At 42.3% G+C, this 24,340-nt stretch overlaps 1 protein-coding gene across 4 annotated transcripts in view; it reads left to right on the forward strand.

The window, feature by feature from the left end:
- Positions 1 to 24,340, forward strand: part of EFCAB11 (EF-hand calcium binding domain 11) — a 172,236-nt gene that overhangs the window by 80,285 nt on the left and 67,611 nt on the right. The window lies entirely within an intron of this gene.

Here is a 24,340-nt window from a genome sequence, read left to right on the forward strand (position 1 = left end):
CAGTTGGTTGTAATGAGACCTCTTCAATTAGTCACTTACTAGCTGACTCTGTGAATTATCTTAGATGTGCTGGCTGTCTGGTTTTTGTTTTGTGTGTTTTTTTTTTTAATTCAAAGTGTTATCTTGAGATGTAACACACTTAGCTTTTATTATATTCTAGAAATTTTCCAGTTTATTCTTTATTGTGTGTTAATCTGATAGCATAATTAACATGTCTGAGTTCGGTTCTTTCCTTACAAATGCTGAACACTTCCGTCTTTCATTAACTGAAATCATTCCTCTGTAAACCAATAACAATTACAGATCATACTACCTTCACTCCTTTCTTGTGAGGATTTAAGTGCATCCCTCGTTTGTTAAATTATAATCTTTAAAAAAAAAACTAGATGTGACATATTTTGTCATTTGGTACAGTGCCAGGAGAAAACAAAGGATCACTTGTTACATTTTTAATCTTGTTATCCCTTTTATTTAATATTCATTCGGGGAGCCAGTGGAGTGAGGACAGGCTTTAGTTCACGCCAACTTGAAAATGTCAGCCCTGCTACTTCTCAGTGGTATGACTTCGGATAAACTGCTTGAGTTCTCTGTGCCTTGGTTTCCTGTATGTAAAATGAAGACAATATTGTTTGTGGGTGATGAGATTAAGGGACATAATACAAGTTACATAGTGCCCGTCACATAATAGGTGCTCAGTAAATGCTAGCAATATCTGTTTTTATACAGTAGAAGCTCTCTTAACCAGTTTGCCAGTTTAAAAGAAGCTTCCAGTCCCTATGCAAAGCAGTCCTGTGGGTGCCCACAGCATGCTGAATGCTGATAATTGGGAGGCTTGTGTCTAGTGTACTCATGTGCTTCTGCTCCAGCTAACTGAGTTGTATTTGTTCCCAAACCTGTTTGTGTTGTTCTCAAACCTATCTCTGCCAGTTGAACTTGTTATTGTAATTAGGTGATTTAATTAAATACTAGGCAAGCAGAATATAAGTACAAAAGAACTGCTTTTTCTATAAAAATGAAATTTGGAAAGACTTAATAAAAGCCACTAAATTAAGAAAAAAGATCTGGGATTCCCTAGAGTAGTTATTTTCATAGAGACAGAAAGTACAGTGGTGGTTACCAGGGGCTGATGGAAGGAGGGAATGAGGAGTTAGTGTCCAATGGGGACAGGGTTTCTGCTTCGCAAGATGAAAAGAGTTCTGGAGATGGATGGTGGTGATGGTTGCACAACAATGTGAATGTACTTAATACGACCAAACTGTACACTTAGAGATGGTTAAGATGGGGGGCACCTGGGTGGCTCTGTCGGTTAAGCATCCAATTCTTGATTTCAGCTCAGGTCATGATCTCAGGGTCCTGAGATCAAGCCCTGAGTCAGGCTCCATGCTCATCGTGAAGTCTGCTTGAGATTCTCTCCCTCTGTGCCTCACCCCATGCACTGTCATGTACTCTCTCTCAAATAAATAAATAAATAAAATCTTAAAAAGAAATGGTTAAGATGGTGAATATTATATGTATTTTATTAAAGTTTTTAAATTTTTAGAAAAAGCTGTCATATTAGCTGTGGGTGAGATAGCTATTAGATTCCAAGGGGGAGGGGTAAAAAAAATTTAGAGGGATTCCATATCTAGATCTCTAGATTGTTTTCTAGTGGACTTTCAGTTTTCATGCTTTCAGGAGAACTAAAATAGGAAATCATAGGTAATGCATTTTCGGTGTAGTTTATGCAGGAGAGAGGAGAAAGCATGCTGATCCATGGACCTGGCTTCAAAGATGCAGGCCTTGACATAAATCACAGTATCAGGGAACAAATGCATGCTTTTATTTTAAATTCAAAATGAAACACGTAAGTTATGGATATGTCTTAGTTTGGGCCCTGGGAAACAGACTCCGAGATGGAGATACGCACACAGGAAGTTTGTTGAGGGTGCTCCTGGAACCAGGCCCATGTGGGAGCCAGGGAGGCAGGGTTAACAGATGGCGAATTGCAACTCCGACCTGGCCTGTGCTGTGGGGCGTGCTGGGCCCACCACCCTGCAGAGATGGGGCAGACAGAGGGATTGGTACCTGTCCTCCTGCAGTGACCAGGCCTTAGGTGTGGGGGCCATCACCATTAACAAGGTAACTTCCTCTGGCTGGAGGGAGGCCCTTGAGGTTCTCAGCCAGAACTCTGAGCAGGTAACACTTCCAAAAGCGGGGGGAATCTGAAGGCACCCCGCAGCATTCAGAGCATGTATATCCACATGCTATGTGTTTCCTCCTTCTTAACGGACTTCAAAATTCACCGATGGACTCGGTCTAGATAAGAGCATCTTCACTGATTATGAGCCATATTCTGAAGGTCTCATCGTGTTTGATCCTCTTTACATACACCAGTTGTCCCATTTGAGATCTAGCAAGACTGTGTGGCTTACACAATTCACAGTGCTCACCGTTGAATCACAGTTCTGTACTTCTGAAACAAATAACGCAACATATTTTAAGAAAAAAGAAAAAGAAGAAGATAACAGGAGAGGAAGAAAAGGGGAGTATGTCAGAGGGGGAGACGAACCATGAGAGATGATGGACTCTGAAAAGCAAACTGAGGGTTCTAGAGGGGAGGGGGGTGGGGGGATGGGTTAGCCTGGTGATGGGTATTGACGAGGGCACGTTCTGCATGGAGCACTGGGTGTTATGAACAAACAATGAATCATGGAACACTGCACCAAAAACTAATGATGTAATATATGGTGATTAACATAACAATAAAAAATTAAAAAAAAAAAGACTGTGTGGCTTAAGGACAACTGACAAACACGTGTGATGTGTTTGAAGCTGAACTGATGTTTGGACTCTGGACTTTTTGAATACTTTCCAGCATATATTTTGAGATTCGTGAAACCTCAGATTTTTGCCTCTTAAGTTACCAGATGTTTCTGGCATTTGATGATTTTGGGAGGTCAGACTCTCCATTTTTATGCTAAAGGTCATCTTCCTCTCATGCCCTATGACCTATAGGTCTTTAATCTGCATATTCTTCAGTTACTCCTCCATCTGCCACAAGTAACTATCCACCCTTTATCCTTTTACTTGAGTATTTTCCCTTTAGACTTACATCTCTTGATCTTGATCCCCAGGCTCTCAGTGTGAATGATGGCCTAGGATGATCCAGTAATCCCCAGGATGCCCAAATGCCATTTCTACATGTACTCTTCCAGTCCTTAGAACAGTTTATGTAGTTGTTTTTGTTTGTTAACCATCTTAACCATTTTTAAGTGTACAGCGCAATGGTGTGAACTGTATTCACATTGTTATGTGACCAACCTCTAGCACTTTTTTATCTTGCAAAACCAAAACTCTGTACACATTAAACAACTCCTGTTTTCCCCTTCTCCCAGTTCTTGGCAACCCCCATTCTACTTTCTGTTCCTACAGGTTAGACTATTTGAGGTCCTTTGTATAAGTAAATCCTACAGTATTTATCTTTTTTTTTTTTTAGATTTTATTTATGTATTTGACAGAGAGCTAGGGAGAGCAGGAACACAAGCAGGGGGAGTGGGCGAGGGAGAAGCAGACTTCTTGCCTAGCAGGGAGCCCAACATGGGACTCGATCCCAGGACCCTACAATCATGACCTGAGCCGAAGGCAGACACTTAATGACTGAGCCACCCAGGCGCCCCAGTATTTATCTTTTTTGACTGGCTTATTTAACTTGATGCCCTGTCCTCGAGGTTCATCCACATTGTGTCAGAACGTCCTGCCTTTTAAAGGCTGAGTAATAGTCCCTTGTACGGGTACACCTCATTTGTTCGCCCACCTATCGAAGGACAATTGGGTTGCTTCCACCTTTTGACCATAGTGAATTACGCGGCTATGAACATGGCTATACAAGTTTTTGTTTATTTTTAAATACATAGTTTTTTTGTTTCCGTCAGCTTGCATTGCCTCAAATTGTGAATGCTAAAGAGCAAGTGTGAATCCCCTTGCAAGTGTGACCATAAATGGAGCACAAAGACACTCCGATTACCCCACAGTGTCTATTTTCCTTTCGCGTTTTGGCATGTGCTGACATTTTAGTACGAATACTATTCAGTCTCATTCATACTTAGCCCTTCATTTAGTCATGTTTTGTTGTTTCCTTGGTTTCAAATTTTATCTCTTTAGGTGAATTGGGAACTGAAGCCTTTCATTTGACTTGTGATCTTGTACATTCTGGAAGCTCATACATGTAATCGTGGAACAAATAAAGCAGCTGGAGGAAATCTTTCCTGAACAAAACCCAAGTGGGGCATTTGGGTGTGAGCCAAGATTCCAGCAGCTACAGAGGGAGATGTGAAAAGGCTGCCTATATTACAGCACCAACAAATCACTTCTGGCCCGATTGGAATGTCCTTTAGGTAATGATCAGATAGAGGGTAGGGACCTTTACACGTTTAACTGCCTGGCCACAAGGTGAAGTGTTTACTGTAACCTTCCAAGGTCTCTGCACCAAGTTAATCACTGTGATATACCTGAAGGAAGAGCAGCATCGTGAGTGACTCAGTGGGCTCAGCATAAATGGAGATTCTGAGTCTGCTTAGTCTGAACCCAGCCTCACGCTAAAGTACCACGGGGTCCTGGGCAAGACACTGTGTTGGTAACTTCCTGGGGTTCCATTCCGCCAACTAAAATTCAGATCTGTAATGCAAATTTAGCTACCAAACAATAGCTAATAATAAATGAAGCCTTGTGTTAACTGCCTCTTTTTAGAGGTGAAATCTTATTGTCCAAAGTGATCTAATAATTAAGTAAAATTTCACTGGACATTTTGAAAAGATTGGTTGTTATATATATATATATATATATATATATATATATATATATATACACGCACACACACACACACGTCTGGATTGACACATACAAAAGCAGGAGCTTGTAATGGAGGTAGGTTTTTAAAAAATGTAAAGGAGTGTTCCAAGTTCTTAGCCATTCAGCCAACATTACCGATTACCTAGAGCAGTACTTCTCAAACATTAGATGCATAAGAGACACCTGGGGGCTTTTTAAACATCCTTTACGGGTGCCTGGGTGGCCCAGTCGGTTAACTGTTGACTCTTGGTTTTGGCTTGGGTCATGGTCGGGAGTGTGAGATCAAGCCCTGCGTTGGGCTCCCCTCTCAGTGGGGAGTCTGCTTGGGGATTCTCTCCCTCTTCCCCTCCTCCCCTCAAATGAACAAATAAATCTTTAAAAAAAAAATTCTTTCTGAGGCCCATCTTCAGAGTTTCTGATTCAGTAGATAGTGTGGTGAGACCTGAAAAAATGTGCATATGTAACAAGCTCCCCAAGTAATTAATATTGATACTGCTGGTATGCAAACCATACTTTGGGTACGAGAGATCTGGAGACACTCAAAATGCCAAAGTGAAGAAAACACAATCATGTCCATAGGGCAGCTAGGATTCATGTGAATGCTCTCCAGTGTGATTAACCACATCGTATCACTGTGTGTGCATGCATGTGTGTGTTGTAAAAGCATTTCAGAGAACGCAGCACATGCAAAGGTATAGAGATCTGAAACCACATGACGTGTTCAGGGACATAGAATTTGCATTTCTGGAGCCAAGAGCTCATAGCTAGCCAGTGTGTGATTTGGGGTGGGGGGTCATGGAGGTGAAGGGGAATGTGGAGCAGGAGAGATGCCAAGAACTAGGTAAAGCTCTGATCATAGTGGGTCTGTGTACGCTAAGGAATTTGGTTGTTTCCTTAACCTGGTAACAAAAGGAATGAAAAAGAGAAAATGTGAAGATTCACAAGGGATCTCAAGGACGTAGAGTTAACAATAGCATAGCATTTGGCCAAATATAATTTAGTCAACCCAATAATCTTGCTGAAATCACACTGCCGTTGAAAGTTAGCCTCTCTGGAGTCTCGTTTCTTCAGTTCTGGTATTTTTTTTGTACACCATATGGTGATTTACATGCTCTTTCTTTCTTTCTTTTTTTCTTTCCTTCCTTCCTTCCTTTCCTTCCTTCCTTCCTTCCTTCCTTCCTTCCTTCCTTCCTTCCTTCCTTCCTTCCTTCCTTCCTTCCTTCATGAGAGACAGAGGCAGAGGGAGAAGCAGGCTTCCTGTGGAGCAGACAGCCCGATGCAGGACTCTATCCCAGAACCCTGGGATCATGACCTGAGCTGAAGGCAGACGCTTAACCGACTGAGCCACCCAGGCGTCCCGATTTACATGTTCTTAAAAATTACCTGTTTTCCATTATTTTTGAGGTCTTTTTCTAACCAATGAATAGTCAGCCAATCGTCCTTGCCCAAAATTGTTTATAGTAGTGAACAATTGGACTACAAAGATAGTAACAATAAAAGTATCTTATAAAAATAGGCTTTTTTCTTACAGAAGCAATGCATGCTTACTATAAAAACTATAGACAAAAAAAAAAAATCCTCCCATAATCACATCTATTATTTAGAAAATCATGGCTAAAACCCCTGGAGACTAACCTCCTGGATCCTTTTCTATATCTGTGTGCACTTTTCCCTATTTGAAATAGGGTCATACCATATGTTCCAAAAACTATCAGTCTGCCAGTTGTTGGACATGTGCATAATTCCAACTTAATTCCCATTGCTTGACATGTGGTTTGTTGAATATCCCCTGTGGCGGATGCCTACACAGAAAGTTGAGGAAGGGGAGTCAAGGAAGCAGAGACAGTGGGGTGGAGAGAAGAACATTCCAGGCCCAAGCAGAGACCTAGAGGTGAGGAGACCTTGGCACCTGAGGAATGGGAAGTCTTCTGTGGGGACCAGAGGACTGCAGGCTGCAGAGGTTGAAGCCTTTCCGCCAACAGCCTGTACTTGGACATCCCAGGCAATAACTGGCCAGAATTAAGTCACTCTGGGAAAGGGTAAAAAGAGAAAAAAAACCTGTAGCCTATCACTGAACAGTATTCCTTTCTTTCTTTTTTTTTTTTTTAAAGATTTTATTTATTTATTTGACAGAGACAGCGAGAGAGGGAACACAAGCAGGGGGAGTGGGAGAGGGAGAAGCAGGCTTCCTGCTGAGCAGGGAGCCTGATGTGGGACTCGATCCCAGGACCCTGGGACCATGACCTGAGCCGAAGGCAGACACTTAACGACTGAGCCACCCAGACGCCCAACAGTATTCCTTTCTGACCAGATTGTTTTAACACATTGTTGTTTTCACCAACTTGATTTCGACAAAGTTGTTTTTGGCAAATTGCTTTCAGTCAAACTATCCAGATCCAAATTAATGGGATCTGGGGGCTTCCTGGATCCCAGCAGTCTTCCAGAGCTGCCTCACGCAGGTTCCCAAGCCAGTTCTGCCCACCTTTGCCCACCTCACATTCAGTGATGTTGCCTTGGCAGCTTGAAATCAGCAAAATGTACAAATCAGGGAATTTTCCTTTTTTTTCCCCCCCGTGAAAATCAGTTCCCCAGCACACCACTAGATGTAGTTGAGTGAGATGGAAGAAGTCCAAAATCAGTGTCCTGGGTTTTGGCTCAGGACTCAAGCACTGAAGTGGTTGACCAGTGCTAGGCAGCATTAACTTTGAAGTGAGAAGGGCCAGGGTTTGAATCCTAACTGTCATTTTCCTCCCACTTCCAGCAGCGTAATTAACTTCTCTAAGCCTCAGTTTTTTTATGTGTGAAATAGGGTCACTAATATTTAACTTACAGATTAGTTATAAAAATGGATCCTTGAGAGATAGAAGCTATTATGATGATTACTATAATGAAGGAGGAGCATGAGGGCGTTAAGTTGATTTTGTAATTTAAGTTGAAGTTTGAGTTGCTTTGGGAGTTTAAAGTAGAGAATCCTATAATAACAATAGCTACTATTATGGAGTGTTAATTACATGCTTCTCTGTGCATTATTTAATTTAATCCACAAGAGAACTTTAAGAGGTAAATACCAGTGATAAAATTACCCCCATCCTATAGTTGAGGAACCTGAGGTTTTAAGTGAAGTAACTTAGCTGGTCAGTGCAGACTTGGAATGCAGGTTTATCTGAGCTCAGAGTCTATGTTCTTAGCCACTGTGCCTATGAGGTCTCCACTCAGTAGAGACATCTAAGCTCCAGGATATCAGTTTATAAATCCTATGAATTGCTGAAGTCTTAGGTGTGAGTGCAGTCACAGTGGAAGGGTCTATGGAGTAAAAGGAGCACAATGCAACCCTGGTTTTTAAAAGGCAAGATGAGAATTTAGAAGAGGAAGCAATGTGGGGCTTCTGGGTGGCTCAGTCAGTTAGGTGTCCAGCTCTTGATTTCGGCTCAGGTCGTGATCTCAGGGTTGTGGGATCGAGCCCCACATCAGACTCTATGCTCAGTTGAGGGTCTGCTTGAGATTCTCTCTCCCTCTGCCCCCGCCCCCGCCACATGCTCATGCTCTCCCTCTCTCTCTCTCAAAAATAAATAATCTTTAAAAAAAAGAAAAGGAGAGGAAGCCATGTCAGCAGCTGGACATGACACAGGGAAATCAGAAGATGTAAGAATTAAAAAGGATTCCTTGGATTTGGCGATGTGAAAAGCATTGATAAATCTCAACAAAAGCAGTTTGGATAAGATCATGGAAACAGAGGCCAGCTTGCTTTGGGTTAAGGAGTGAATTGATGATGAGGAAGTAGAGGAAACTGGTGTAAACTACTTTTGAAAATAAGATTCTAGAGAAGTAATTTGGAATCTAGGGAGATAATTCACAACATATATGTATTGGGAAGAAATAATGAGTAGAAGGGAAGCATAGGAACATGATTGGAGGAGCCAAAGTCCCTTAGGAGGCAAGAGGAATGGGATCCAAAGCCTGGTTGAAGAACTATGACTGGATCAATACTGGGATTGGGTTTTATAGGTTGTGTGGAATAGAAGAAGGAAGCGAAGCATTGAGGATAATGGTCCATATAACTAAAGGCATGGCATCATGCGCTCTAGGCCAGGTAGAGAATAAGTAAAACGAGACAGGCATCTGTAGACTGAGAAAATGTAGAGTGGTCAGGGTCCTAGGAGTCTCAGAAGATATTGAAATGAAGTTGGGAATCAAAGAGCAATAGAGCTGCAAGAGTGGAGAGCTATGTACAGTGAATGGGAACTTGATACTGGATAATTCATATGCCAAGAAGTTCTGTGTAGTTGACAAGGCCCCTGGTCTAACATGGAAGATCAGTCCTTGAAGCAGAGTGGAGGTGAAGTTCATCAAAACTGAGGAGATCAAGGGACTCTAGGCCTAGAGTTGTTACTGAGACCTGACATTGGTATCCCCTTGAGTCTTCACCCAACAAGACTGCATCTTTTCGTAATTCTTTGTTATTAATCCAAATGTTTATGTCTAAAGATGTCCTTCCCAGTTAGGGTGTAAGCACTCCTGATGAAGAGTGACATATTCTTTAATTGGTGCCTAAGAGATCTGATAGAATTTTCTACCATCTCTCAGGATCCTCTTCCTGGGATTGGTAGGGAGTAAATATAAAAGTCCTAGGTTCATTTCTTCTCCCTCTAGGGGATGTACAGCTTACACTTTCAGAGGAATAATATGAATAATAATTGCTGTCATTTGTTAAGCACCTGCTACATGCCAGCTACTGTGCTAAGTACCTTATATAGATTATATCTTTACACCTTATAAAGATTTTATATAACAACTTAACAAGATGGGTAGAGATTAGAAAACTCCTTTGCCCAGGGTCACTCAGCCTATAAGTGATGGAGCCAGTATTCAAACTCAGGCAGTCTGCCTCCAGAACTCAAGATCCTCACTATGAAAAACCACTTCTCAATGCCTGGGAGACCCAAGTCAGCCTCATGTTGGACATCAGTGTATTACTGTTTATGAAGGAAAAGGAAAGTAGCCACCCTGGAGATCCCTTGTCCTTGTCCCACGGACACACCATTAGGACTAGGGCTCCTGACTGGCCTGTTTCTCATTCTTCAGCCTGCTTCCCTCTGGAACATAACTCACATGCTTTGAGCTGCCATCAGCCCATATAGCTCTGCTTTCCTGCAGTAGTGCCCCTCACTGCCAGGGGCAACGTGAGATGTCTTCCCAAAGCCCCCTTGAAGTTAAACCTCTGTGCTCTTCTTGCAAGAAGGCTGAGAAATGACATGAAAGGCATTTCATTCTATCACTGACTCTTGGAAATATTGGAAGGTTGTTTCATACAGAGACATTACTGTGATAGAGCTTGGCTATTCAAGTACAAGGAAACCTTAATGTAAGAATGCTCAGAAAAGTAATATAAGATGTATACAAGGAAAAGAAAGCATTTCTTTTGTAATGATAAAAATGATTTGTTCAATGGGAAGGACCTCCTTGAAAATCATATTAATTTTCTTCTAAATTAATTTGCTATTTTTTGAAAGCCAGTTTCAGCAAATGATATCTTGTCTTTCTCCATGCCCAACTCCAACTTTTGTATTTAAAAGATGCATTTACCAGTCTCATACTTGGATGAACTTCTGATGCATAATCAGAAAGTACTGATGGAAGAGAAATGGATGAGCATACATTTTTAAAACTGTTCTATGTTGGGCGTTTCTTTTAGTGTATATTCACTGATCAGATGAAGACTTTTTATTTTGACCCATACCTTCAAGAGTAAAAGAATATTTCACCTTATCTTTTTTTTTTTAAAGATTTTATTTATTTGAGAGAGAGAGAATGAGAGACAGAGAGCACGAGAGGAAAGAGGGTCAGAGGGAGAAGCAGACTCCCTGCTGAGCAGGGAGCCCGATGTGGGACTCGATCCCGGAACTCCAGGATCATGACCTGAGCTGAAGGCAGTCACTTAACCAACTGAGCCACCCAGGCGCCCTCACCTTATCTTTCAAGAAGAAAACAGTTTTGTTTTACTTTCAAAGTCAGGTATCTTCCTAAGTAATATAAATTTTGTACCAAATCCCTAATCCCTCTAATCCCCCTGCCCCACTGCCTCCTCCAGTGCACACATAGTGCAAGACACAGGGCTAACGAGAAGTAAATCTGGAGAGTCCACCCCAAAATGGTCCAGAAAAAATACCAAGGAGGGCCTACCTCACTCCTTATGGGGCCAAAGGCCAGAGGGCTGATATCCAAAGCCGGGTCCCAGAAATCATAACAAAAATGAAGGCGGGAAATTGAGTTGCAACCAGGACTTTATGAAGGCCCAGGTGTCAGCACCCAGGGGTTGAGGCAAAACCAAATGTTGGGTGGGAGGAAGCAACCAAGAAGCCCCAGAGTAAATAGCAGAATTAGCTATGCAGAAGGTGCTCAGGATGGAGTACAGGTGTGGAGGGCCAGTGCCCCGTGCAGTTGTCACAGGCACCCAGGCTGGCTTATGTGTCATTCATCTAGCCCAGAGGTTCTCTATGAGAGATCCATGGCCCAAAGCAGTCTGTGAGGTCAGAACGATTTTCCTGATGCTAAGGCACTATATACCTTGTTTCACTCTGCTGACATTTGCATTGATACTACAAAAACTGGGGGAGGTAAAACTGCATGAATTTTTTTTACCTGTTTTTAACATGAATCAAGACAGTAGCACCCAATTGTACCTAGTAATCATCATATTCTTCCTCACCTTGCCCTCAGAGTTTAAAAAAAAAAAAAAGTCAGTTTCACTTAAGAATATCCTGGTAAAGCAATAAGAATTATTTTATTAAACCTCAATTCTCAAATGCATGTCTTTTTACTATGGTAGGAAGTATTCATACAGCATCCCTGTTACATGCCGAAGCACAATGGTTGTCTCCAGGAAAAGCTCTTTGCCCGATTGTTTAAGTTGAGATCTGAACTGGCCACTGTCTTAATGGAACACTATTTTTATGTGAAAGAATGACTGACAAACTATCATTTTTCAGACTTGAGTATTTGGTCAGCGTTTTCTTTAAAATGAACGAAGTGAGCCTGTCATTTCAAGAAAAACAACTGATAGAGTTTGTTGCCAATGAGAAAATTCGAGCTTTCAAGTGAAAATTAGAATTTGGGAAACTTGTATCTACCACTGTGAGCTTGACAGTTTCTCAATACTTAAAGACTTTTCTGGTGAATTCAATGGTGATATTAACAAATGTGATTTTTTTATATTGTATAATGAAATGTGTTAACACTTAGAAGATCTGTGTAACTCGGTGAATTAATATTTTTCAGACAACCAATGCATGATGTTACAAAATCATGCTTGGGTAAAAGATCTATTGAAAGTACAAGATATGCCACTGGGTTTTAATGTAACAAAGTATGAAAAGTTAATTGATATGGTTTCAAATTCTACATTGCAGCCAGCCTTTAAGAAACTATCGCTTAATTGAGTTACAGTATAGTATCAGAAAAGAGTATCTGCAATTATCTGGAAAGACTACCTACCCTTTCAGCTACGTGTCTGTATGAAGCTGTATTTTTCTTTACATACTACAGTCATACCACCACAAAAGGAATTCAGAAGCAGATATGAGAATCTAGCTGTAATTTATTAAACAATACTTGTACAAATGTAAAATCTCTTCTCACTGATTTTGTTTTGTTTTGTTTTGGAAAATTTACTTAGTTTTCATAAAAACATGCAATTTATGTTAAAATGCAATGAAATTATTGTCAATTTTTAATGAAGTAAGATTTTGAAATTTTCCCAGCTGTAATTTCTAGTGGGACAAATATTGACAGATAAAGCCCATGTAAACAGAAGCTCTTCAGGATTCTCAATTTTTTTTTTATTTTAAAAGCTTTTTCTTTTTTTAAGATTTTATTTATTTATTTTGACAGAGAGAGACAGTGAGAGAGGGAACACAACAGGGGGAGTGGGAGAGGGAGAAGCAGGCTTCCCCCCAAGCAGGGACCCCAATGTGGGGCTTGATCCCAGGACCCTGGAATCATGACCTGAGCTGAAGGCAGACACTTAACGACTGAGCCACCCAGGCACCCCAGGATTCTCAGTTTTTAAGAGTGGAAGGGAGGGGCGCCTGGGTGGCTCAGCTGGTTGGGCGACTGCCTTCGGCTCAGGTCGTGATCCTGGAGTCCCGGGATCGAGTTCCGCGTGGGGCTCCCTGCTCGGCGGGGAGTCTGCTTCTCTCTCTGACCCTCTTCCCTCTCATGCTCTCTATCTCTCATTCTCTCTCTCTCAAATAAATAAATAAATAAAATCTTTAAAAAAAAAAAAAAAGAGTGGAAGGGAATCCTAAAGCTACAAAGTTGTGAGAACCACTGACGTAGTACCTATTATGACCTGGGCCTGGGCTCCTGCAGGGATAGTGTGGTGTACTGGATAGATGTGGACCTTGCTCCCAGAGCTAATAGTCACCTAAAATGAAACAGATAATTCCCATGGAGTGTGGTAAGTGCGGTGATGGGAGAAGCCTCAGGTGATACGGGAGCACACTGTGGGGCACCTGGCCCTTTGTTGGGGAGACCTTCAGCAGGAAGTAATGTCTCTGCTGATTCCTGAAGGATGAATCATAGTTAACTAGGCAAAGAAGAGAGGTTGATTGCTTTGGGTATATGGAAAAGCATGTACAAAGGTCCCCATGCAAGAGGTCATGGCTTCACTGCAGAAATAAAAGAAGTCAAGTGTCATTGGATCACAGAGTGGAGGGGATGGCAAGATATGAAGCCAGGCTAGAGGGCAACAGCCAGATTATGAGGGATTTTCGTGAGATCAGGAGTGAGGAGGACCTCCTCCTAGGAGAAATGGAGCATCCTGGAGGGTTTTAAGAAAGGAGGGTGACATCAGATTGCATTTTAGACAGATCTCTCTTGACTGTAGAGAATGGATATCTAGAGGTGGGGGACTGGTTAGAGGTCATTGTGGCAATCAAAGAGAGTTGATGGAATCTGGGCTGTGGTATGGCTGAGGTGTTGGAGAAATGTGGGTGGATTTAAGAGCTATTTTCATGGAGAAGTTTATGTAGGTAAATGGATTGGTTGTAGTTAGAGAAGAGTGGGGTAGGCATCAAGATTGAATCTAGGTTTCAGGTTTAGCACCTGGGAGTAATGATAATGTTCATTGACAGAGGGAATGTAAGAAGTACAGGTTTAAAAAGGAGAAGGAGGGATTCCATTTGGACCACCTTCGGGCTGTCCAAGAGGAGATGCCCACTCAGCATTTGGATCTGCAGTTCTGAAGTTGGGGGGAGGCAGATCTGTACTAGAGACATAGATTTTGAGTCATCAGCATATGAATTGTAACTGAAGCCAGGGGCTGAGTGAGATCTCTCAGAGAGAGGATTTAAACAAGAAGGGAAGACTGCCCAAGAGAGAACCATAGGGAGTACCAACAATGAGGGGATAAAAAGGTGCCCAAAGCATTAAGGGAATCCAGAGACAGATGTGGTCATTGAGACTGAGGGAGTAGAGTTTCAAGAAGGAAGGAAGGATCAGTCATGACCAGTGCTGTCAAGAGGTCAGTAAGATGAGAATTGAGAGTATCTTTTCGATTTAGCAACAAGGAAGTAGTTACTGAGTAATTGACTATATCCAGAACAATGTCAGTGGAGTGGCGGGCTCTCAAGAGCTTGAAAGGTAAGGAACACGATGGGGGAGGGGTTGGCAGAGGAGAGAGGGGGAAAGACTGCAGAGAGTGTGGGAGGCAAGAAAACAGAGAGAGAGAGATTGATTTGAGGTTATAATTCTGTGGGGAGGAGCCCATTAGAGAGAGAAGGTTGAAGCTACAAGAGAGAAGGGAGGGAAATCAGTAGAGCCCGTTCCAGAAGAGTCAGAAGAGGAGGAGATTTGGAGAGCAGGTAGTGGGAAGCCAGGTCTCCAACAGGGAACCAAGTTCCAATCAGGGCATGATGTGCGGAGGGCATTAGCTGAAGAAATTGAGGGCATAGACTAGTTTAATTAGAAATTGAAGTTCCAGGGTGCTTGGGTGTCTTAGTCAGTTAAGTGTCCGATTCTTGGTTTCAGCTCAGATCATGATCTCAGGGTCATGAGAGAGAGCCTCGGGTGAGGTTCCATGCTGAGTGTGGAGCCTGCTTGGGATTCTCTCTCTCCCTCTTCCTCTGCCCCTCCTCCCACTCTCCCTCTCTTAAAAAAAAAAAAAAAGAAGAAAGCAAGATATGGAAGTTCCATGATGCTCAACGGAAAGGTTTAGAAGGAGGAGAACAGTGGGAGTTTGGATCAGAGGAGAAAAGGCACAGAGCAGTGTGAGGAAGAAGACAGGACAGACTGGAAGGCCAGAGGGGCGCCAGAGTGACCAAGCTTCGCAGTTATGAGGAGACAGGCAGGATGTACAGAGCTGTACCTTTACATTTTAGACATTGGTAATTTAATTACAGCAGTCTTGTCTTTTTACACAATGATGCATTTTTATATCACAACCTAAAAATTACTCTCAACAATGTGATTTTTTTTTACTGAAACATTATTTTCTGGCCAATTCAAATTATCTTTATGTGTTTCTGTTGTTTACTTTTATGTTCACCAGGTTAAATCTTCAGTTATGCTACTGCCATTAAGAGTTTCCTATGTAGAAAAATCTATTCATTATGAACACATTTATTGCTTCATTGAGTTGCCTATTTAAAATGCAGAGAACCACAAATTAAGTGTAGTGCTTTTCCATTTTGAAAAAAAGCGGATGAATGGGTACTATTTTCTTGAATACATCATGTTTTTCTTACATAATTAACAGTCCAGATTCATAGGCTAACAGATGCCAATCCTTGTGTGTTTTGATATTTGTTCCTTATTGAAAAGGATGCTTCCTGAGACTTGCGTGTGCCATGTTCTGCATCAGAGGGAATGATAAGGCAGATGTAATAGAGACAGTTGCTTGTGGGGGGCAGCTAAGTGGTCAACAGAGAGGTTATTTCTCTGAGGTTAATTATGCGTATAAAACAATTTCTTCATTGAAATTATAAAATTAAAATATCTCAAGCAGCTTCCATGTAAGATTAACCCATTAAATACTTCCAGATTCCAAATCTACAGCCCTCTACTAAATATGCATCGTATATAAGACTTTGGTGTTTGTTCCAGATACATTCCTTAGTGACCTATCCTAATGCCTCTTAGTATACACCCGTGCTGAATATGTGTAAGTGTGGACTATAGTATGGTACAAAGGCACTGTTAAATGAGAAATCTGCCACTAATGCTTACTGGATCTGATCTGGAGGTCAGTTTATTTTTTTATTTCTTTCTGTTATAACCCCAAAGAGGCCTTATGTTCCATTTCTAAACCCATATAGTGGATTCTCCTGTCATTGAAGCTGTAGCAGGCTAATGGAGAGAGCTTTGTCTTTGATGCCACGGGATGCCACCTAATCCCAGAAGGCTCACAGCCCTACTAGCTCTGTTAGAAACAGAAGCCCCTCTATTCCCTCTGGTTATCTCATTCCGTTCCACTCTGATCTTCATTTGTTCTGATCAACCTCCACGTTCCCCCTCCTTCAGACTTTCAAAGGACATCCCTGGAATTCTTTTTCCATCGTAAATGAACTTTCCCACATCCTTAACTGGCAGGTAAAACATTGCATCTGCCTTCTTGCTTTAGCTGACATTTGGCTCTTTCCCGAGAGCTTTGCCCAGTTGGTCTTTTGAGTGAACACTGCTCCAGAAGCACGATGCTGTTTGGAGACCGTCACTTCCCAGCCTGTGATAAACCCTGCTCTTCTGCTCATTCCACCCGCTGGCTGATCTTCCCTCCATGAGCATGGCACTGTCACCCACCAACATCCAGGTCACATGCATCACATAGAGCCTCCCCCAGACCCAAAGTCCTGGCATCATCGGGGGTTCTCCCAGCACTGTAGCTTTTCGGTTCCTCCATTCTGCCAGTTCCAGTGACCTTCATCTCCATCACATCCACTCCCTTAGCTGTGCCCTGGCTCACTGTTAGGAAAATGCAGCATCTCTAAAATCTCACATCTAGATAGCTGTTTTCCACAAGTCAGGACCTCTGATACGATACTAGGTAATAGGGAGCATTAGTGGCATCCCTATTGTGTTTCTGGCTTTTCATAGAAACATTTCTACAGTCTCACCATTTAGTGGGATGTTGCTATAGGGTTTGGCTGGAAGGAAAAATCTCTTATATTCTAAATACACTTGGTTTTTTCCATTGTAAATAGGCATTGGGCGACCTTGAATGTTTTTTTCCTATACATGTGAGATGTTCATGTTGTTTTTCTCCCTTAATCTGGTACTTGCAGCATTAAATATTTTCTCCTCCACTTATTCTTTCCTGAAACTTCTTTTAATGGCTGTGCTTTCTCGTACATCATCTGTGTCTCCTTAATTTTCCTTTCAGTTTTCCCCCCTCCTTTTTTGATCTCCATACTGCATTCTGGGAGATTTCCTCAGTTTTGTCTTCCAGTTCATTAAATCTCCCTTAAGCTGTGTCAAACTTGCCAATTACATTTGCTCATTCCAGGATTTTCAGCTGGTTCTTTATTTCTCTCTCTTCTTATTTCATAGCCTTTTAAAAATGTTTTTAATTGATGTATAATTGATAAATAACATTAAATTAGTTTTGGGTCTACAACATAATGATTAGGTATTTGTATACATTGCAAAATAATCACTGCAATGTTTAGTTAATATCCATTACCTTCCATAGTTATAAAAAATTGTTTTCTTCTTGTGATAAGGACTTTTAAGATCCCCTTTCTTAACAACTTTCAAATATGCAATATGGCATTATTAACTAGTCACCACGATGTGTATTACATCCCCGTGGCTTTATTTTATTTTGTACATAATCTTCTATATATTGCAATCTCATTTGATAGCTGTTATTTTTCCATTATGACTGAGGATTTTAAAAGTCTTCTTCAGAGTGTTCTGTACTGTTCTATTTTCTCAGATGTGAATTGTCTCATTCATTGGACTGACTTTAATCATGCTGCACATCCTTGTATATTTTGTTATTTTCTTTTCTTTTCTGGAGAGCATAACTTCCCTATGGATTTGCTTTACAAGGGTTCCTCTGAGGGCTGGTTTTGAGATCCTTAGCTCTGAAACAAGTCATAAATTAAGCATGGCTTGGGATTCCCACTGCAGAGAAATAACAGTGTCTGAGCTTACAGGCAGTGCAGACTCAGATGCTAGTCAAATGTAGGCATCTTCATTTCTAGTCACAGGTAATTTGGGGTCTTGACCCTATCTGAAATAATAGAACTACTCTCATCCCACCCTACCCCACCCCCTGATACCTGTGGGGCATATTCAGCCCCTTTCCCTTTGCAGATATAGAAACGTAAGACCCCGCCCCCCCCAATTTCACCATGGCCATAGAGTCTTAGCTGTTACTTACCACTGGGGGTCATTATCTCTCCTGTTTACAGAGACATGATTTTCTTGTTTTTGAAAATAGTTTTACTCAGTCAAGACCCCAGCAAAAAATAGAATATCATTCAGATACTTAAATTCAAGGGATTTTAATGAAGAAACTATTTATAGAAGTATGGGCAGGAGTGAAGACTCCAACAAGGTCATTTGAGGTACCCAGAGACTAAGAACAGCAGCAAGCTGTCACCACACCGAGTCCTGAAGAGGCAAAGGAGGAGGTGTCATTAGCGGAGTTCAGGGAAAGCTGGCACTGCCATGAGGGGCCTCCTGGTGGAAGCTGAGTTTGAAGGGAGGTAGCCACCATTAGAAGGCAGGCCTGAAGTAGGGAGGGAGCAAGAAAGAGATATCCTATTCTCTCTCTTCCTACCCTCCTGTCTCTTGCTGGTACCTTCTGTTGGCCAAACCCAACTGGAAGACCAGCCAACAAGGGAGCCCAAGTAATGTGGTCCAGAAGGGTACAGAGCAAAGCAGAGAATGCAAATAGAAAATAAACAGGACAGGCTTATGTGGTTTTAAAAACTATTTTATCTGTTATTTCTGTATGTTGCAGCAGACTGAGAATTTTCAGCAAGTGTTTACTCTGCCATGTTGACACAGAAGTCTAAGAATCCCTACTTCAGCCTCTTACCCAGCCGACTCCCTCATTCAGGCACACCCCTGACATTTGCATGCCTGGGACAAGAGTACACACGGAATCCCACATGCTCTGTGTGTGTGTGTGTTTGTGTGTCTATATATAATATCTCTCTATATATTGTAAAGCAAGGTAAACTATTAAATATATATATATATTTAAGATTTTATTTATTTATTTGACAGAGAGAGACACAGCAAGAGAGGAAACACAAGCAGGGGGAGTGGGAGAGGGAGAAGCAGGCTTCCCACAGAACAGGGAGCCTGATGCAGGGCTTGATCCCAGGACCCTGGGATCATGACCTGAGCTGAAGGCAGACGCTTAACGACTGAGCCACCCAGGCACCCCTAAATATATTTTCTCTTCCCACCTTGACAAATATACTTTAATAACAAGCTAGAAGGCAAAGGTTTGATTAGAAACCATGAGTTCCTTGGAGGTCCACATGAGACATCTATGGCGAGGGGGAGTATTGGCTCCTGGTCCCTCACTGTACTCCCTGTGGCAAGGGGCTTCACGCACTTGCGTGGACACCAGCCCTCACTCTGAGCTTAATCCACATCTCCTACACATCTCCTACAAACAGCCACCCTTTGAGCGAGCCCACAGGCACTGAAAGTGGGCTTTGGAGCTGTTTGAGTAGGGGATCAATCCTAGGGTCCCGGGTACCTGCAATGCCCTCTAAAAGGTGGAGTGTGTAGGCTTGGGTGGGCACATCCCCTTGGTCCTGCACAATCCTTGTTCTATGGAGAGGGGTGCAGCCAGATAAGGGCTAGAGCAGAGCCCTCCAGAACGTGGGATGCATGGCAGGTCCCCTCCAGCCCGGGTCTAGTGCTGGTCCCATTACACTTGATCTTCGACTTAAGCAGGCCCTCCATTCCCTTCCCCCTCTAGGTTTTTCTCAGATGTCGGGGCTCTTGTGAGGCTGCCTTGCTTCCCTGTCTAGTCTAGAGCCTGGGTCCATTACACTCTTGGCAGTGCCCTCAACTTCCCAGCCCTCGTTCTTCCATCACTCTTGCCTGGCAAAACCGCAGCCCTGGGTCCACCTGACTCTGCTTTCTGCCTTGCAACTGAGGCTCCTGAGCGCCTGCAGTACAAACAGTATATGGGTGCAGGCACTCAGCAAATGGCCTTGCTCCCTGTTTCTTAAGAAAATTGAAGTCCTCAAAGCAACAGTGTCTTTTCCTCCCTGCTCCCCTCTACAATTTGCACACTGTTGATGACGACCATGGGGATGAAGAAGATGGCGGTCCCACCACTCACCATTGACTTGCCACTATGCCTCCTGCCCTCCTGTCACAGTGGCAAAGACACTGTTCTCTCGGCCCCACCGTCTCCGACAGATCCTTCCACCGTAGCTTAGGATTCTGCCCCCGTCTGCTTCCTGTGCACATGAGTGCATCAGTTAGCCTCTCTGTCTGAAGCTACGCATTTAAGCTGCACTCCCTCCTCTATTCTCACCTCCAAATCCCTTCCAGTCCACTGTGACCTCATTTCTGCCCCAGGAACTCTGCTGCCGCAACCGCTCTGACCAGGTTCAACAATGACCTCTTTGCTGCTAAAACCAGTGGGTGCTTTAGTTGTTCTCCATAGCATTTGACACTGACAAGCTCACCTCCTAAACATGCTCTTTGCCCTTGACACCCACGCTCTTCCTGCTTTCCTGGCTGACTTTCCCAGTCTCCTTCCCTTAAATGTCATCTTCCTCAGAGTTCCGCCTTCACCTGCTTCTCTGCTTATTCATTATACTCCCGGCGCCTGACCTGTACAAGGTGCTCCATCAGTATCAAATTATGTGTGCAAATCAAGCTGCTGGTTTCAAATTCAAGCTATCTACTCAAAAGTCTTTCAAAGTTGAAGCAAGAAGGAGCAAACTTTTTTTTCATAAGGATACACATTTCCAATTATAAATGATGTATTACTTATTGCAACTGGAGTCCACTGAGGGGAAAAAACCATAATAACTTATTTCAGAACTAATATGGCTATACGTTAGCAACAGAAACGATGTAGTTATTAGAAATACAACAAAGAGATTACTTAGCAGCTGTCTCCCCACACTGTCATTTCATTTTGCTCTGTGGTTCTTGGCAGAGAATCTAGAAAAGAAAAAAATAATTAAGCCACTCTGTGTTCTCTCAGACTAAATGATCTCTGCTGTTCTGAGAAACAAATCTTAAAAGGCAATGTGTATTCCATGATTATTGGAAATAGAACATTTTCAGAGGTTTTTTCCCTAGAGACGTGTGGTTAAACATGATGGCCTCTTCCCTTCCAGGTCTGGTTGTAAAGTTTCTCTTAGCTTTATGTTCCAAATGCAGAACTCGAGGTCCACACGCCAGCCTAGGGGCCATCATTAGATCTTGAAACACACTTTGACAAAACAATTCCACAGAGGTCTATTTAGGGCTCTCTTTTCATTGAGATAAAGAGATACCACATGTAGAGCATTCAGTTGTTTATTCATTCATTCAACAAATAATTATGTTAATAGCCACTTACACCACTTACAGTCATCTTAGAATGGATATTATTTAATGTGTGGAAAGCTACTTGGCAAAAGATGCTGAGTTTATTTGTAACTTTATTTGGTCTTTACCTGCCAAGGTTTCTTTCCCCCACCTTTACCCTGTTAGCAAGATCTACGCGTAGGCCCATGTGTCATATTATGAATCCATCTGTCCCTGCCGTAGTCGTCATAACAATGACCTGGGTCATGGTATCTTTGTGGCACTCTATACCTAAGCAGAAGGAAAACTCTATCAGTCCAGGCAAAGAAGGAATTGTCAAATTAAATCGGAAGTCAGGACTCCATTGCCTGCTGATTTGTACAGTTCACACTTTTGCAGCCTAAGTATGAACTCAGAAAGGGATCTTGTGACCACTTCCATTTTTAGGGACATTTTTATGGCTCACAGGGAGATAGATGAGACGTGCAGATTTCATGGGGGAGGTTAGTCATGCTCTTAGTCTTCTGGCATTACCCACATGCCCAAGACAGCACGAGGCAGAACTGTGTGCAGTGCGTAGCCGAGGCAAAGAGCTCAAAGCATGTCAGTGTAGGAGTGTAGAAGTCACTGCCTACGGTGATCTAAAGGTATGACTTAGGCTGCATGTGAGGTCATGGGGAGTGGTGGGGCTTGCGGCAAACTGGGGAGCTCCCAAGTTGCCTAAAGGCATGCATGTTTAAAAAATTGAAAAACCCTGAGCTGGCCACACAAACACGTGCCTAGCGACTCGCTATTGCCCCAGCTTGAGTTTTAGATCTCTATATCATGCCTGTCCCTTGACTCATTTCCTCTCTTCCTCTTGCAGTGGCCTTAGCTCACTCTTCCTCTTCCCAGTGCCCACCACCCCAGATCTCCAACTGCTTGCTGGCTCAGACGAAAGCTGCAATCAGAAAATTTCTACCTGTTTTAAAGAACAACGTAAACAAAATGTGCCTGTGTTTGAGAGTGGTTGCTTATATAGGAACCAAGCAGCACTTAAAGCACTTTTAAAAACTTTTCAATCTTTGTTAGTTTTTGTATTACTCATAAGATACACATTCTTCATTTAAAACTCCTAATAATATAGAGGTAAAGTGTTCATTCCATTCTCCCCTCCACCAGTCCCATTCCACAGATAGATACTAATAACTGTCTGCAGTGTATCTATCCAGATATTTTTCTGAGCATATAAACTGATGTATACATGCACATACTTACATATATAGATTGTATATAAACATAATCTTATTAAAATGCTACTGTACCATGCTGCAACTCACTTTTTCATATAATATAGACAGATTTTCATAATCATATAATTATATCACATTCTTTATATCGCATTCTGCTCTTCCTTCAACAGTTTATCAGTACACAGTAATTTACTTCAGCAGTCCCTATTAGTGACATTTAAATTGCTTCTAGGTTTTCTGCTATTTTTCTGTTCTTATTCAGCAATTATAGACATCTCATGGTCAAAACCTAACTCCTGATCTTTTCCCCCAAAACTGCTCTCTTACAGTTTTTCCATTTTAATGAATTTAATTTAATGGATGGTATCTCCATCCTTTGTGTTGCTTGTGCCAAAAACCTCAGCATCACCCCCAGCTCCCTTCTTTTTCTTCCCTCCCACATCCATCATGTCAGCACCTCCCCTACTGAACCCTGTCCAAGCCGCCGTCACCAGCCCCAGCCTCCCAGCCCGGCTCCCTGCTTCTGCCTCCTTCTGTCCTTAATTCTGTCCTCAACCAAAGGGATCGTTTTTAAATGTCCATCATGTCAGGCCACTCCTCTGCTCTCAACCCTCCAGTGGCTTCTCATCTCACTTCATAAAGCCAGCGTCCTTACAGTGGTCACCAAGGCCTGAAATCATCTGCCCTCCCTCTCCCCCGTGATCTCCCCCTACCACCAGCCCCATCCTCATCTGTAGCTCTCCTGCTTGTTCAAGCTACTCCAGCCACATTTGCCTTCTTGCTTTTCCTCAGACACCCGGAAGCACTCCTGTCTCAGGGCCCTAGCACATGCTCTGCTTTCTGTCAGCGGTGCTCTTCCCCTAGATATGCACAAGGCTTGCTTCCTAGCTCACACGTGCGGTATTGTTCTCAAGGGAAATTATTAGAGCAGAATTTTTGAGTCAAAAGGGCATGCATAGGGGCACCTGGATGGCTCTGTCAGTTAAGCATCTGACTATTGATTTTGGCTCAGGTCATGATCTCAGGATTGTGAGATCAAGCCCCACATCTGGTTCTGCATTGAGCATGGAGCCTGCTTAAGATTCTCTCCCTCTGCCTCCCTCCCACCTCAAGCATGTGCACATGCTTTCTCACTCTCTAAAAAAAAAGAAAAGGGGGGCATGCAAGCATATTTTAAATTTAATAGACACTGCCAATTTGCTTTACCAAAAGGCTTGTACTATTTGTTATATATGATTTTTTTTGGTATATATGATATGTAAAAAGAATGTTTATAGTATAAATTTAATATACAAACAGGTCTTTTTACATTTAAATATAAATATATATGTATATTTACTTTTTTTTTTCTCAGAAGAGAGCATAACCTGGATGTGGGGTGAGGGTACAAGTGAAAGGGACCTTTTAATTTAGGGATTCTTCATCTGGAGTCCATGAATGTGGACCTCTAATGGATACTTAGCAACTTTTTTCGGAGAAGTTGGCAACAAAGCACAGTCATTTTAGCAGTATCTGTGACTTTTTCACCAACAGAAATCACAGCTGTTTCTGCATCATAATGCAGATGTTGTGGCTACCTTGAATTTGGTCCTCCTCTTCACAGCTTTGCAATTACAGTGAATCCTCCCCCCCCCCCCCGAATCCTCCTTTCCTTTTTCCGCCACTCATTATTTGTTATGCCCCCAGATCTTGGTATTTAATATGCTAATAAAGAAGCACCTATAATACATTACTGCTGATTTGTTTTTTTAAATACTCTGATGTCTATTTCAATGCAACTGGTT

The sequence above is a fragment of the Zalophus californianus genome, chromosome 6 (genome assembly GCF_009762305.2).
Source record: "Zalophus californianus isolate mZalCal1 chromosome 6, mZalCal1.pri.v2, whole genome shotgun sequence".
Taxonomy (NCBI): Eukaryota; Metazoa; Chordata; class Mammalia; order Carnivora; family Otariidae; genus Zalophus; species Zalophus californianus.